This window comes from Pseudorasbora parva, chromosome 25 (assembly GCF_024679245.1).
Source record: "Pseudorasbora parva isolate DD20220531a chromosome 25, ASM2467924v1, whole genome shotgun sequence".
NCBI lineage: Eukaryota > Metazoa > Chordata > Actinopteri > Cypriniformes > Gobionidae > Pseudorasbora > Pseudorasbora parva.
Window position 1 is genome coordinate 25,714,321 of NC_090196.1, and position 17,830 is coordinate 25,732,150.

At 38.1% G+C, this 17,830-nt stretch overlaps 2 long non-coding RNA genes across 2 annotated transcripts; one reads left to right on the forward strand and one right to left on the reverse strand.

The window, feature by feature from the left end:
* Nucleotides 1-1,567: 1,567 nt before the first annotated feature.
* LOC137065112 (uncharacterized) lies at nt 1,568-16,205 on the forward strand. The gene is made up of 4 exons (XR_010901596.1): nt 1,568-1,956; nt 2,680-2,875; nt 8,966-9,029; nt 15,807-16,205. It is a non-coding gene; the product is annotated as an uncharacterized lncRNA (long non-coding RNA).
* On the reverse strand, nt 12,205-15,885 carry LOC137065113 (uncharacterized). Its single transcript, XR_010901597.1, has 3 exons — nt 15,760-15,885; nt 14,572-14,658; nt 12,205-12,662 (listed from the first exon to the last, which is right to left on the reverse strand). It is a non-coding gene; the product is annotated as an uncharacterized lncRNA (long non-coding RNA).
* Nucleotides 16,206-17,830: the final 1,625 nt, after the last annotated feature.

Genomic DNA, 17,830 nt, shown 5'->3' on the forward strand with positions numbered 1-17,830 from the left:
TTATTAGGAACACCATACTAATACAGTGCTTGACCCCCTTTCGCCTTCAGAACTGTCTTAATTCTACGTGGCATTGATTCAACAAGGTGCTGAAAGCATTCTTTAGAAATGTTGGCCCATATTGATAGGATAGCATCTTGCAGTTGATGGAGGTTTGTGGGATGCACATCCAGGGCACAAAGCTCCTGTTCCACCACATCCCAAAGATGCTCTATTGGGTTGAGATCTGGGGACTGTGAGAGCTATTTTAGTACAGTAAACTCATTGTCATGTTCAAGAAACCAATTTGAAATGATTCCAGCTTTGTGACATGGTGCATTATCCTGCTGGAAGTAGCCATCAGAGGATGGGTACATGGCGGTCATAAAGGGATGGAAATGGTCAGAAATGCTTAGGTAGGCCATGGCATTTAAACGATGCCAAATTGGCACTAAGGGGCCTAAAGTGTGCCAAGAAAACATCCCCCATATCATTACACCACCACCACCAGCCTGCACAGTGCTAACAAGGCATGATGGGTCCATGTTCTCGTTCTGTTTACGCCAAATTCTGACTCTACCATCTGAATGTCTCAACAGAAATCGAGCCTCATCAGACTAGGCAACATTTTTCTTGGTCATTGGTGACTGGTGACAGTCTTCAACTGTCCAATTTTGGTGCATTTGTGCAAATTGTGTTACCCAGTGGGGTCTTCTGCTTTTGTAGCCCATCCACCTCAAGGTTGTGCGTGTTGTGGCTTCACAAATGCTTTTCTGCATACCTCGGTTGTAACAAGTGGTTATTTCAGTCAAAGTTGCTCTTCTATCAGCTTGAATCAGTCGGCCCATTCTTCTCTGACCTCTAGCATCAACAAGGCATTTTTCGCCCACAGAACTGCTGCATACTGGAAGTTTTTCCCTTTTCACACCATTCTTGTAAACCCTAGAAATGGTTGTGTGTGGAAATCCCAGTAACTGAGCAAATTGTGAAATACTCAAACTGGCCTGTCTGGCACCAACAACCATGCCACGCTCAAAATTGCTTAAATCACCTTTCTTTCCCATTCTGACATTCAGTTTGGAGTTCAGGAGATTGTCTTGACCAGGACCACACCCCTAAATGCATTGAAGCAACTGCCATGTGATTGGTTGATTTAGATAATTGCGTTAATGAGAAATTGAACAGGTGTTCCTAATAATCCTTTAGGTGAGTGAATATTATGTGTGTGACGGTCATGGTTTGATTCGAGAATATGCATGAAGAGGCATGATTGCACAAACCAATCATAGCGCAATGGAGACATTGCCTCCTTTTGTCTGACTTTCCCCCATTCATTCTCAATTACCCCCCACTAAACCCTGCATGCATTAGGGTGTCTGTTTTACATGAATGGGATCAGAGGAGGCATGAGATGTGGACTCCCGCTGTAACTTCACCTGCGGGTGTCGCTGTTGGACACTGTTACTTTATAAAAACAAGTAACTTTTACACTTTATAATATCACATTTTGTAATATTGTGGTGTGTTTTGTAATATTAATTATTTTCCCATGCAGTTTTGTTTAGGAGACACTGCCTCCCTTGAGGAAATGCCCCTTATTTGTGGATGCCGATACTGTGCAGGCCAGGGTTGCCGGTCTGTACAACAAAAGTAGCCCAAAATACTCCAATGCATGTTTCTCCTCAGGCGGCCGAATTCTCAGCTAAATTTGCACGTCTGGGGGGTTTTGAGGGTGGTGGAGCACCGAAATCATATGTAGAGGGTGGAAATAAACCTGCAGAATTTAAAAGTACTACTTGCACTTAAAAGTAGCCTAATGGACTTGACAACACGTGCGTGTACACAGAGTAGCTGCAATGTTAAACTAACACATGACCAGGTTTTTGCCCACAGGTCCAGCATCAGTGAAGATCAGAGTGGGTATTGGATTGATTCCCAAGCTATGGCACCAGAAGTAACACAAGCCGGTCATTACAGGTGAGAGATCAAACTGGATTTCATGCATTCAGTGCACATCAATAACATCTCTCCCGTGGTCTCTTATGCTGTTGGCTGATGTGATTATATTGTGCTCTTGGGGGTTAGTTCAGATGGGCTGAGTCAGATTTGTATGGAGGCAGTATGAGTTCTCACCAGGTGAGATGTGTTTTCTGGCATTAATAATGTAACTTCTGAAGAAAGAACTGCTTTATGGGCTGCTTTGAGACTATTTTCTCTTGAGCGTGTGTGTAGAATTGTTTTCCTCCACCTATCCTGGTGAGGACTTCAACCTAAATGCAGACTCATGGGGACTGTCATTGTGGGGACATAAATGAGGAAACAAGCTTCTTAATCATACAGAATGAGTGTTTGAAAATGTAAAAGAACAAAGTTTTGTTTGCTGGGAAGGGTTAGTGTAAGGGGAACGAATATACAGTTTATACAGTGCATAAACCATTGTGTTTATGGAGATTCCCCACAAAGATGGTGACCTTGCATTATGATTTCCAAAACTTTGAACCATGGTAAAATCACTAACACACATCAATAAGGCACCAATGCTAACTAATTGCTCTTATTACAAATATCACACAATATTATGGTAGCATAAAATAAACATACATTTTTCCTATATTCTATTCAGATACAGTTTGTTTCACACCTGTCTGACATACATTTTACCACAGGGTGTAAAATTCCTCTAAAATCCTGTTGTTTCAGATATGATTCCAATACAGATTGGTGCTGATGGGGTCGGATAGAGGCAGGAAACCGGATCCTTATTCTTTAATCTCTCTGACCTGACTCTTCTCCTCCGGGTCACAGTATGGCGAAAGGGACCGATCATTCTTGCAGTTCTCCATGGAAAACCAGGGTTCAGAGGTCAGAATACAGCTGAAAGAAGTCATATCCACCGGTAAGCGTAGTAGCTGTCAAACCAATAATTTGTTTTGTCATGCATCCGTTTAAGTGCCCAGACAACCTCTGTCCCCAAACAACCTCTTAAACCATTACAATTCCATGTCAGTTCAGCACAAGCAGTTACTTGGCTAATTTTACTCCTAAATCTTTTAAGTAATTTGAGAGCACCATTTCATATGCCATCTGAAAATTATTACGCAGCAATAACTGGGACATAAGGGATTCATTGTCAATGAGTAAAATTAATCTATTGTGACTAAAGCTGATATAAAGTCAGCGAGAAGCACATTTTAATCACTCTTCAGTCATTCAGTTAGGATCTCGCAGCTGTCTGCCAACAAACATGGAAATCACACCATAAAAAAAAGAATATTTAATTGCAAATAAAAATTAAGTTATACCATTTCAGTCTTTCTACAAAAAAAAAAATCATGTTTAATTCAATTGTTACTTGCTGTTTTTGTGTAATTATTTGTAAAAATGTACTAGCAATATTTTAATTCCTACACCATATATATAAATAAATAAAACATAATTTTTTGTTATGAGCCATGTCACGCCATAAGTTATATTTTTCCAAAAAAAAGTGCTGAAAATGTAAAATAAGTGACAAATTGGAAGTCGTAAACTTTGTAATGTAAAAAAATAATCCATTTATATATTATACACTCACCTAAAGGATTATTAGGAACACCATACTTATACTGTGTTTGACCCCCTTTCGCCTTCAGAGCTGCCTTAATTGTAAAACAAGGTGCTGAAAGCATTCTTTAGAAATGTTGGCCCATATTGATAGGATAGCATCTTGCAGTTGATGGAGATTTGTGGGATGCACATCCAGGGCACGAAGATCCCGTTCTACCACATCCCAAAGATGCTCTATTGGGTTGAGATCTGGGGACTGTTGGAAGTAGCCATCAGAGGATGGGTACATGGTGGTCATAAAGGGATGGACATGGTCAGAAACAATGCTCAGGTAGGGTGTGGTATTTAAACAATGCCCAATTGGCACTAAGGGGCCTAAAGTGTGCCAAGAAAACATCCCCCACACCATTACACCACCACCACCTACCTGCAAAGTAGTAAAGAGGCATGATGGATCCCATTCATGTTCTCATTCTGTTTATGCCATATTCTGACTCTACCATCTGAATGTCTCAACAGAAATCGAGACTCGTTAGACCAGGCAACATTTTTCCAGTCTTCAACTGTCTAATTTTTATGAGCTTGTGCAAATTGTAGCCTCTTTTTCCTATTTGTAGTGGAGATGAATGGTTCCCGGTGGGGTCTTCTGCTGTTGTAGCCCATCCACCTCAAGGTTGTGCGTGTTGTGGCTTCACAAATATTTATGTGTATAGATTCGTGTAAAATGTATTGTTTTTGTATGTCAAAAGCCTTGCCACCCATAGTGTGTATATCATCATATTCCATTTTATATAAATATATAACAGTTATATATAACACACACTGTTGAAAAATCTTTTGAAGGGCTACAAGAACAAAATATTTTCTTCAAAACAAAGTATTTTCCGTGATTGGTCCAGTGTATTTTTAGAGGCTCAATTCCAGATGTTAATGGCTTCCACCATGACCATCCTCAGAGAAGAGCTACTTCCTTGAGAGCCTTTAATTGTCTGTAGACCAATCTCACATATGCACTTATCAGTGCACAATCATTTTTATTTGAGCTTTTTTCTGTTATTTCCACGTAATTGCACATAGCTTCCCACTCAATGTAAAAGCCCTTCAAAACACTCGTCTCATCCTAAACATCTCTCCCGAGGTGTCATCACCCAGATCTTTGACAAGATGAAAAACAGGGAGAAGTGACAAAGTAAAATTGCTCTATGCTTCTGTACAGCATCAAGTTTCTAAGCTCCACAGTGGAAGGTGCACATGGATTTAAAAAAAATATATAAACTTTGCTAACGTTTTACTTGCATGTGGTGGTAGATAAATAATTAATTAATAATAAAATGAAGCATTCACACAGGGTTGCAAACAAAAAAATAAAGAACTGATCTATGCGCAGCAGTTGATTTATTAAATACAAACTCAAAACAAAACATAGTCAGAATAATGACAGCCAGTATAATGCGACGTGAACAAGACAATGAACTGAATGAGAATCAGAGCTTAAATAGAACAACCAAACCAATCGATGAAACAAATAACAGGTGTGCAAATTAATCAAACAATGAAAAATCAAAGGGACCGAACCAAAACGCGTTACAAGCTCACCCTAAAAGGGAGTATTCCAGAAAGCAGGTTGTGACATGCGTAGGTATGTTTAAGATTAAGCGGATAACATCAACTTTTGGTTCCGATAACGGAGGTAACTTTTAGGGTAAGTAGCTATAGCAATTTACTCTGAACATAACCTGCTCCAGAGCAGCTCGTGTTCCAGGGTTAGTTTGCTTAAGAGGAATTCAGATGCATGTTATATAATTTATATTCTTAATTTAATAATAACTAAATGTGTTATATAGTTACAGTTATATAATATAAAATATTACATATTAACCCATAAAGACCTAGAACATTTTTGGGGGGCCTGACGTGCCTCTAACTTTTCTTTGTTTTTCCTCACCCATTCTAGCAGTTAGCATCAAGTGCCATATATCATTTTAAACAAGAGAACCTGGACTTTCCATCTAGCTTATTTGATGTCCCAGTTTTACATTTATTTATTCTGAGAATGGATAAAATGAATATCATTAAGAAAAACGGCAGCAAAATGTGGTATTTTTACTGTGAACTCAAACAGAATTCAAACAGGTTTCTTGAACATGACAATGAGTTCACTGTACTAAAATGGCCCCCACAGTCACCAGATCTCAACCCAATAGAGCATCTTTGGGATGTGGTGGAACGGGATCTTTGTGCCCTGCATGTGCATCCCACAAATCTCCAACTGCAAGATGCTATCCTATCAATATGGGCCAACATTTCTAAAGAATGCTTTTAGCACCTTGTTGAATCAATGCCACGTAGAATTAAGGCAGCTCTGAAGGCGAAAGGGGGTCAAACACAGTATTAGTATGGTGTTCCTAATGTTGTTGTTGTTGTTTTTCTTTAGAAAGTTACACTTGGTGGTTTTAGACTTCCAGATGAAATGTTGTCTACATGTAACAATCCCTTAGCAAGTTATAGCCATTTATTATTTTAGGTGTTTCTAGGTTGAGTGAAAACAGGTGTATTTTATTTACTGACAATGTAGATGTGTCCTAAAGAGTAAAGTACACAGATTGTTATATAATAACACTGAAACAAACATTTCTCTTCAGAGAAATATATTATAATTTGAACATGAAAAAACAAATGCAAACAATGCAACAAGTAGTGACCAACAAAACGGTGCAAATCTTCTCAAACACATTGAGGAAAATATACTGAGTGAAAACAGTGTAAAACACAAATTACATACAAATAGAGAAATCTACTGACTATGTGCTGTGCTCTGTGAGAGAGGGCGCTCTGCATGCGTTTTTGTTTTCATGCACGCAAATTCACACCCGCTTTCGCATTAATTTGTCAGAGAAAGTGATTGGTGGTTCAAAAATCAAACACTGTTTTTATTAGGGCTGTTCTAGAATAATCGAATATTCGTTCGGTGAGGTGGCATTCGATTTTCAGTTTTGAGATTCGAATATTCTTTTTTTTTTTTTTCAACACGTGACTTCCGTCGCGGACTCATTCTCACTCATGCTTGAAATAATAATAATAAATTTAAAAAAACACCGCAACATGCTTTCAATAAAAGCATCGTGCATTTTAAAGATTTAAATGAACAAAAAGTCAGAATAAGACAAAATAAATCCCTTATATAGAATAAAACTAATTGTAATAGATATTACATTGTGTCATTTTAAAAACAATTAATTTATTCTTATTCAAGCATGCTACCGTGTTCTTTATTTATTACAGTTCGTTGAAATCACTGTGTGTTACTAATTTAATTTCTGTTTTGGGATTCATATGTTTTAAAGAAAGGTTCGTTATTAATACCTTATTAAAGCTCTTAACAGACTGTGTTTTGTATCACTTGTGCACTGTCCGTTTTCGGAGCATAAACCTGCCCGTGTAATGCGTACCGGAAACTGTTCTATTTAAAAGATTATTAAATGTTTATTAATATTTAAAGAATGTGTGCCACCTGATCATATTGCACCAAATGCAACACTGCACTCCACTGGCTCTGCCGCAACACATTTAAGATGCCGAAGAGTGAAACGTGAAGTCAAATGCAAACCGATGATACAAATGCAAACCGAAACTATTATTATATATTTAGCCCCACCCACCGAAGCTTCGAATATTCGATATTGATTGCCACCTAAGCTTCGAAGCTCAAAAAATGGCATTCGAAACAGCCCTAGTTTTTATTGGTTGAGCTGATGTCAGTTTCAACAAATCTGGGCACAGGGGGTGGGACTAATGATAAAACAAATTATTTAGCTCAGGGGAACAACCCACATGCGTTTCCTTAACAAATCAATGCTGCATATTTTGATGACGCATTCCCGCTGACTATGGAGCCACTGAATGACCAATTATGAGAAATGTAATACTTATGAAAAGCGTAAATTCTTCTCTTTACGGTGCAGTTTACAGCACACAAATTGGATTAGCGGTTGAGAAGTTAAACGTTTTAGAACGATAGTTATTGTTAGCCTCGGGCGGCTGTCTAAGGATTAATTTTAAAGCACTATTAAAAGTAATGTTTAAATTAGGGCCGGGACTCGATTAAAAAAATTAATCTAATTAATTAGAGGCTTTGTAATTAATCGAAATTAATCGCATATAAATATTTGACCTGAGAACAATGAGAAGTAATTTTTTCACATGTATTTTTAGTATACCATTGAATAATGACTGAATACATAAGCTTAATCAACAAAATATTGTTAATTATTTCAGTCCAGCAGACCAGCGCAATGTTTGCCATTAAGTTTAGCAAAAGCATATTTGTGATATTTGAGGCTCGATGTGCTGCGGTGATACGCTAATTCCTTGTTGTATAGCTTGCACACAACCATGCTCGACGACGCTTCCATCCTTTCGTTTTTTTTAAACAAAATTTCCCATCCACGGGGCAAAGCAAAGCTTCTTCGTTTATGTTCACTCATGGGGTGCGTCTCAATTAGCTCCCTAGTTCAGTTTTCAGGGCACTGATCAGAGAGTCAGCCCATTGACTTATGTCCTGATCAGTGCCCTGACTAGTGGACTAGGGAGCTAATTGAGACGCACCCATGGTTTGTTGTCGTCGTGACTCCGGAGCGCTAGTTGGTGTTCCAGTATAATCGGTCCGTCGAAACTCATTCATTGAAAAACGTTCTGCGGTGCAAAAATAAGTGTGGTTAAATTTTTTTTTTTTTTATTTTGCGTAATTAATTAACGCATTAAAGTCACGTAATTAATTAATCTTAATTAACGCGTTAAAGTCCCGGCCCTAGTTTAAATGTTTATTCAATTCAAATATATTTTCTCTCACACGGCTCTGCATTCAATTAATTAGCAAACAAACAATATAATCCTTATTCTCAGTGAATGAAGATTGCTTATTAAACAAAGAGATTGAATGATCCAAATAGGTGGCGATGTATATCGCCATTAAACCAAAGAAGAGGAAGTAGAATGGCACACTTTTTCTTAGCGTCTGTTTCCATGGTGTATCATCGATTCGTCACTCTTTTGAGAATGTCTTGTGTTAACCGGGAACATACCGGGCTGTCTGAACTTGCTCACAGACTTGTTTTTTCGAACCAGCACACCTCGAGTAAGCAAAGGTGGGGTTAATCAACCGGGAGTCAAAGTATATGTGACGGTCAGTTAACCTTGCTTTCTGGAATACCCCCCTGAAACAAATCCAGAAGATTCTGTACACCTAGTTATTTATTTATTTTGAATATTTTTTTATTATAGTGTCATTAGTATTTTAAATGACCTGTATTTGTGTATTTTTTTGTTTATGGAAATTAAAAAAAAAAATGTAATTGTGCTTTATTTTTATTTATTTTTTTGTAATTTTGCACTTTTTGAGTCTTGACAGCTTGTCCCCATTTACTTTCACTGTATGTAAAAGGAGCAGCTGGTGCATCAAATGGCACATTTTGGATTTCACACAAAGACGTTACAGATTTGTCAGGGTGAGTAAATGAGAATATAATTTATTTTTGAGTGAAATTGATTGTAATGTACCTGGCTTAGATGGATGTACTATGTTAAGAATTCATTGTAAAGTTCATTGCAACCCTTTTGTAGCTAATGCTTGATGTAAATTTCTGTGCAAGGCATGTAGATTTTGTTTGCACTGGATTTGTTTGTTTGTTAGCTCTCAGTCTGAGTTCTATTAAGCCCAGCAGAGTAGATATTATTGTACGAGAGCGCACATTAAATGCCACATTTCACCTGGGAAGTCATTCTTGTGTGTGTTGGTTTATGCTGGCAATGGAAAACAATAAAACTAATGCTTCTAGAGCAGGTGGTGTGCTGAAGAAATGTCTTTTAACTGTATCCTAACACAGTGAACGAGAACTAAGCTGCATCCCTACCCGTCTGAGCGGGATGAGTTATCAGTGGTAGGCCAAAAGCAGGTGATTTATTGAAGATATGGCAACCTGTCACTGTGCATCTAAGCTACATTATGAACCAGTGAAAATGTAATAAGTGAGCAGTGAACATATAGCTGGGTAAAAACAAAAGCTTTTCTGGTCAAAAGAGTCATATATTCCAAGACCAACAGTACTTAAATGAACTAAAAGGAATAAATAAAATTGTACAGATTATGTCCAGTTATAATGTAGTTTTGTCTGCTTTTGGTGTTTTTCACTGAATAATACTTTTTATATACATCAAATAATGTATTCAAAATCGCATTTTAGGTGACAGTGGTTGCCAAACCCTACTCCAGTGTTGAAGTGCATATTAAAATACCTTTAATTGTGCTGAAGATATCCTGAATTAAAACATTTAAATAATTGAATTCGAAAAAAAATCGTTTTTTTTTTTTCCTACTTTGGAAGTCAATGGTTCCAGTTAACTGTTTGGTTACTGACATTCTTCAAAATATCTTCCATTGTGTTCAGCTGAAGAAAGAAATTCATACAGGTTTGAAACGACTTGAGGGTGGTTAAAGGATGACAGAACTTTCATTTTAAAGTGAACTATGCCTTTAAAGCATCTTAACTAATTGTGTTACTTTTATGAAAAGTAATGTGTTAAGGCCCTTTCACACCAAAAGTGGGGAAACGCAAATTCACTCCTGTACGGTACAGTGGCATAGGCAGAAAGTGAATGATGGCAAGCCAGATCCCCTAATAGTGTGGGTGGGCTGCCGGAATAGTTCGCATTGCCCCTTAAAAATAATCCCAAAATCCTACTGAAACATAGCTAAAAGTAGGCTATTCCTCATATGTTGGACCTTTATTGTCTATTGTCTTTTAATATACTCTACTTTTACATCTTGATGCCTCCTCACGCCCATGGGGACGTAAGGGCAAAGTAATTACCAGAGGTTCTCTGTGATTTTAGTCCCGTCCGAATATGCCATTTCTGTAATCATTACGGACAATGTTAGTGAAGATTCCGGAAAAAAAGTTCCGGAAAAATTACCTCAGGTAATACTAATCTCGTTTGAATAGACCCGCTGTAAAAATGTATGGTAAAATTCCGTCATTTCCTGTTTTAAAAGAAAAAAACATTTTGCGAGCTTGGAGGCGTATGACGCATTCGGTTGATAATGTCATTATAATCTGTTAGTTCACTTTCAAACAACATCTTTGTCAATACGTGTTTCTTAATGGCAGTTAAGGCATTTTTTTTAAAAAGGTGCTGCTAGTTGGAATCCGAATATTGTCATGAAAAAAAAACATAACATTACTACTGGCGTGATGTAACCAGAGGTGTAGTGGTAAAAAAAGAGGTGGGTAAACTATAAATTCTGGGTGACTGCATCGTGGTCACGGTAAGGTGCCACTGCCTACCGGTGTATGCAGCCCGATCTCACGGCAATTCGTACTAATACGAGGTGGCTAATATGAGCACATTTGAGAGAACACACTAGAACATATTCACATTAAACAAGCTGGAATCAAAGAATTTGACTGTTGTCTTAAAAAATTACTTAAGCCGACTAATCGATTATCAAAATAGCTGTCGATTTCAGTTTTTGCCAATTGCTAATGAGGCAGGTTCAGATTAACGACAGAAGGATGATTTTGGTGCCACATATTTTAATTTAAAGAAAACTCAGTTTCTGTAATTAACAGAAGAAAGACAATGTAAGTTGGACTGTAGTTTCCACAAGTGTAGCCTAATGGCTGCCGACATTAACAGACGATTTTGCCAACTATAAAAACAATAAAACCAAAAATGTTCTATTTGAACACAAAATACACTGCATCATTACAGCTTTTTTACAGGGTTTCGACATGCTCTCTACATTAAACCAGCTGCCTGTGATTAATTAATATCACAACAATGTCCAGAGTGCCTCTTTGTCCACTTGAAAAGTGATTGAAAAGTGTCACAAGCCCATTAAATGTACTACAAATGGATAATTGTCATTTTGAAAATTTCTGGATATCCATTTTTGAATCTTGGTTGCGTGTCGTTCATGAATGATTTGTTCATTTTGAACGAATCTTTAATATGACTCAGGACTACTGAGTTGTCTCAGAGAGTGATTCGTTCATTTTGAACGAATCTTTATTATGACTCAGGACTACCGAGTTGTCTCAGAGTGATTTGTTCATTTTGAACAAATCTTTAATATGACTCGGGACTACCGAGTTGTCTCAGAGAGTGATTTGTACACTTTGTTTTGACTGCACGTGCGCATTACGCAACATAGCCTATGGGTTCTGATTCTGAATCGACAGGTGAGATCCGAGTCTTTTGTTCTTCCTGTCAGTCCCATAGAGACAGGAAGAGAAAAGATTGGTTCAGTTTGCTGAACGAGACTCAAAGATCCGAGTCAGTAAAATGATCTATTTAGAAGTGGATAAACTCTATTTAGAGGTGGATGAACGCACTTTGGAGGTGGGTAAACGCTATTTCTGAATTTTGGGAGGTGCGTAAACGGCATTTACGTGCGTTTAGCCTCCACTACATCCCTGGATGTAACTGAAGAGACTAATTGGCATATTTTTATTAATATTAAAATAGAGTTCTAATGTAATAGAAAATAAATATAATTTAAAATAATTAATTGAATTGTTAAATGTTAGAATAGTATTATTTTAAAATATATATATATATATATTTCCCTGGATCTGACAGGATGGGCAATGTCAATCTGGGTGGGCCCAGAAAAGGGCAGGTAAAGGTTATATATGCATAACTGCAGATTTCTCTCAACATAAGGACAGGAGAAGTGTCTTGAAGTAAATGAAAAAAAAACTTGTGTTAGTTATATTTTGTTGTAAATGTAAAAGTAATGCATTACTTTTCTAGTTACTTGACAAAAGTAATCAGATTACTAAAGTTGCTTGTAATGCATTACCCCCAACACAGCTATTGAATTCACTCCTGAAAAGAAAAGAAAAAAGATTTATGGATTTAATTTTGGGTGACCCTATCTGTATAGTTGGCATGGCAGGTACAGAAAGGCCCAGACTCAGCACTTTTCACCAGTGAGCAAGTGGGCTGTCTATTCTGTGTGCACGAACAGTCAAAAGAATAAGCTCCTCAAACGCTGAAGCAAACCATGGGGAACTCGGTGAACGATGGCAAGAGGTGAAGAGGAGGACATTCACAAACATCTGCTGAACAGAACCCACCTGAGGAACAAGAAAAATAACATCTCCGTGAGATGATAATCGCCTTGACCTCCACAGCAATTATTTTTCAGAGTCTCTCATTCTCAGCCCCCACAATTATGTTCCTAACATCTCTTTCCCCTAGAGCAGTCATTTGCATATAATTAGTGACTGCCGACTGCGACTCTACGCGGGAGTTTGTGTCTGAATGGGATCCGGATCCAAATGCTAATCTGAAACGCAAGTATTCAACTCAATTCGTCAGGTTCAATGCGGACAGGTGACGAGCGATTGCAGTTTTACAGGTGCGCTACGTTCCCCGATCTTCGGTCCATCATTAACTCTTTTCCCTCGCCCTCCTCTTCCACTGATTTGCATAGTTTTCCCCTCGAATTTACAGTGGATTAAAAATGAAATCCTGGCCACTAAAGTACATAAGCTTCTGCCTTTTGTAGGCTTTTTGCTCGTTCTGGTAATCCCTTTTTGACAGGCTCCGAAAGACCCGCAGCGTGGGTGTCCTGAAAATTTCCCTGTCCGTTCCTCCCCTCCTCCTCCCCCCACCGCCACACTTATTGACATCGCCCTACGAGTGGGTTTCATCCAAAGCCACATTTTGCACGAATGTTTGAAGTGCTAATAAATTGCATGCGTGCGCTGTTTATCTTTCTATTTGTTCTCAATTTACATGTGAACAAAACACTTTCACTAAAAATTGAATACAATGAGTTTTTTATGAAAGCAATAAGCCATCAGACACCGTGCGTTAGGTGGTGTTGATTGGCAGCACTAGACAATCTTGCATTCAAGAATAGCAAAACGCAGTCGAAAGATGTGATTTTAAGTTGAACTTTTAAATGTAATGTTGCATCTATAAGTGTTTGATGCTGCTGAAGATGTACTGTAAGTAATTGTTCTTGAGTAGATAAAGCAATGTTGGATAATGAACAAAGTTTTATAGTTAATTTAGCCTAACAATATCCAATTTACTGTTGCCAAGCAATGTGAATATATGCATTAAAGGGGTCATATAAAGGGTACATGCACTTTTGCAAGTGATTGTATGGAAATGTGTGTTGCCAGTGCCTGTACACAACCATCCAATAATGATAAGAATCCATCCATTGTTTTTTTTTAAATCTCTGTACATGTTTTCCACTGTGTCACATCAAGCCGCTCGACCATGTGACATCACACGGTCAGATACCCCAGGTGATTCTCAATTTAATCAGCAATTTAAGCATTATTTTATTTACATTTATTTTATTTTGTATTTACGCTATTTAGGCACATTTTAACATGTAACCCAACCCTATCCCTACCCATTGGTGTATTATATGATCAAACACAGGATATAACAGGCAGACTGAAGGCATAATTTTGTTCAAAAAGCCCAAATATTCCAAGTGTTCCGAGCCCAAGCGGTTGATTTGTGTTAAGAAAATCATGCACGCATTCAAAAATTGCCGGCGAAGAAATATTACCTCAGCTTTGATTTTAAAATATCATTGGCTCTCGTGTGTCTTGTGACTGATGTTTCATGTTAAAGAGTCGGGTGTATCTTTTGAATGAGGTGTGCGCACGCGTTTACAGAGCGGCAGGATCATCATGGCAGCAATTAAAACATTAAGATCAACGTCAGAAGACTTGGAATGCAAAATGAGTTGTATATTGTTGAGAAGTCATGGAAGCTAGCAAACCAACTGGGGTGCGTTTCCCAGAAACATAGTTGCTAACTAAGTTATCAGCTTTGTTCGTTGCAGTGCAATTTCCCATTGCCAACCAACTAAGTTGCTAACAGGTTAACAACTATGGTTTTGGGAAGCGCACCCCTGGGTAAGAGATCGCAGATTCTAATCGACCTAAAAAGCCTCAGCATCCATCTAAAAATCTCTGGGGATGGCATTTCATTGAAACAGAAAAATCAACTTACATTATGTGCGTTTCCTCGCCATCCATTTTCTATTGAGCTGGTTCCTGTTGCATGTCCTCAAACTGGCAACCCGCATGAGCATCTAGTCTGAAAAGGGGGCGGGGCAAACCATAATTTGAATTTAGACTGCAGTACCCATTTCAACCACTAGCTGTTATTCTTGCATATAGCACTTTTAATACAAGCCACTTTAACCACTTCAGCTCTGTAGCATATTTCAAAAAAATATGACGAATGCAAATTTGGACCCAAATGTGGGGCACAGAGCTGAACCGGTTTTAATCAAATACATCTCCAGACTTCTACTTGTTATATGAAGATTGCATTAAAATGGTCTTTGGGACTTTTTAATCACACATTTATTTTTGCTCCTGTTCAAATACCGTTATAGATTGTTCTGTTTTAACCTCGCCATGGACTTTGAAACTGAAAATTATCCATAAACGTTCAAGACTATAATCTAAATAAAGATTAAAAGAAGCCATTTTAGTGTTTGTGTGAAAAGGATTTAGTTGAAATCTGTTCAGATGTTTTCCTGAGGAGCTTTTCCAGTCAAGCTGTAATTTTGAAAAATTGTGCAAAAAGGCTGTAAAATAGTATTTAGGCTATACAAATACACAAAACGCAATTTTCTTCACATAATACTCACAATACTGTGCATGATTTGAAATGACACTGTGGTGATAAATTAGTACTTTAAATCTTTTTCCCTCCAGCATTTTTGATAATTTGCACAAAAACTTAATAGCTCACAGAATATTTTGTTCTATGAATATCTTAAAGGGATAGTTCACCAAAAAAATTAAAATTCTGTCATCATTTCAACAACATGAGGGTAAGTAAATTTGGGTGAACTGTCCTTTTAACATGCAGTAGACCCCATTGAGTCCATCAACACCCAGTGCGAGTCTCCTCACAAAAAAGATTTTAAAAAAATAAATAAAATAATCAATAATGTTGATTTCACCAGTCTAACCTTAGGACCTTTTTCACGGGAATCCTATTAAAGCAAAGCTTAGCATATTGAGCTGAACTTCCTACAGAGCATGTGACAGCAAGAAAGGCCTCGATTTGGGTGTTATTAATTAGTATGCGTTTTCTTTACCTCCGTCCACCTACTGATCTAACAGCCTCCTGTGAATGATGGACACGTCCAAGGTCATATTCAGATATGTGCTGTTTTCTTACCCCATCTCATTTGATCCATTTCCTCCTCTTCTCCCTCTTTTGGACAGATGCTGCCAGGGGCATTAGCACAGTGGCATCACGGTCGCTCTGCCAGCTCCCATCAGCGCATGCCTGGCATCGGAGGCTCACCTTGACCCCCCCGATGAGAAAAGAACGGGCTCTGGCAGCTCTCCCAGATTCTCCTTCCTCCTGCTCTGATCCAGACCATGCATGTACCCAACGCATGTGCGGCAGTCAAATACAAATAGTGACAATCACCGAGCAGGTCTATTACAGTCAGATTTACCACTGCTGGGAAGCACAGCAGGTAACTCAGAGCTGCAGTTGTTATGCCAACTGTGCTCCAAATACCTAATTGCAGAAACACCATCAATTGGCGGCTGCTACAAGGGCGGAAATGTATTTTGAAGGCACTATGTATGATTTTTTGGAATAAAATATTTAAAAAAAAAAAGTTCACTTTCTTATATATTTCACGTAGTTGTGTACTTACGTCATTCTGCCTTGTCACTATCACCTATCAATGACGTAATGTCTGCACTATCCTCGGTTTCCGCTTGTAAACCATGGCATGATGTGACATCTGATAAGGCATAGCTGGGAAATTCCAATTGTACTTAAAGGTGTCATGAACTGGCTTTTTAAAATTTTTTATACTGTTGTCTGAGGTCAACTAATGATGTTCGTGTGGTTTTTACATTCAAAAACGTAGCTAATAAGTAATCGGCTATTTTCTACACTGGTTTTAAGGGTTTCTCCAAAACACTGGGTTTTGATGGGCGTGCTGCACTGGAGACTTGGAAGTAAACGCCCACGGCTAGGATTGGATAATATTTGCATATTTAATTAGCTTAAGCTCCCCTGTCAGTTCACATGAGGGAGAGGAGAGAATGAGGGAAAAGCGGCAACCAGAATAATTATCTCGATCACAGGGCTCGTAAATGTCTTTATCAAACAAACAATGTTTTATTTCTCATCGACCCGCAATTGATTGGACTATTATTTTTATATTACACATAGCCCGCAAGATCAGACGGTGTAAGCGCAAACCGCGCGCACACATACACGTTCGGCGCGCACGCCGCCCTTAAGATGTCACCTTTTTTCTAGATTTTTGGGAGCAGATTGGAGCTTTAGCTTTAATTTCTACATTTCCATAACTGTTTATTTCACACCAACATAATTAATTGTTCTGCATCTGTGAGAGTGTGGGCGGGCTTTTGATATCGCAGCAGTACTTTCTGCTCTACTTCCTGTGCTCTACTGAGCAACTCCAGTCCCGAAATCGCTACTGCGCAGACTCGGTCCCAAGATGTCTGCGCCGTGCAGGCCGCCTAAAAGCTTCAAATCTGGCAAGCGGAAACGGATGTCGAGTCGTACATATTTTTTTACGGTCTATGGTTTCACCTTTGTTTTTGTTGAAGACTGGAGAATTGGTGCTGAAAATTCACATGAACAAATTATATTTTAAAAACATTAAAATAGGAAAAAAATCAGTTTTACTATATCAAGTGAATGCAGCTATAACAGACTTCTATCAAAAACAATAAACCCAACTGTATGCAATGTAATTATAATTGTATAATGTAAGTATAACATGTTTTAATTATACTATTTTTTTTAAACGCCGTGTTTTTGTTTATATTTTACCATTATTTCACACTGCTGTTTCCACTGTCCTTTGAACGGCTCGTCTGCTTCCTGCTTCTATGAAGCCCATCCCTATGAAAAACACAATGGTCTTAGATTGGTTAGATGGCCAAATGTAGTTTAATGTATATTTATTCCCGTTCTTATGCTCACATTCCCGCTATTGTTGGCGCTTTCGGTTTCATCCATTCTAGTCCTAAAAGTTATTGTTTCACAAATATTACACACAAAAAAATCTTTGAATGCCCTATCATGTTCTTTAAAGTAATTCAATCCTAATCAATAACCAACTGCTTAACTAGTGCCAACTATCCTAAACTCAATTGTGTTGCTCTTGCTCGTTATTCAGATAAACCTGACTAGGCGATGTTTGAAGAGCGACGCCCATACTGTAATATCTCGATTTTGCAGCGCACCAGCT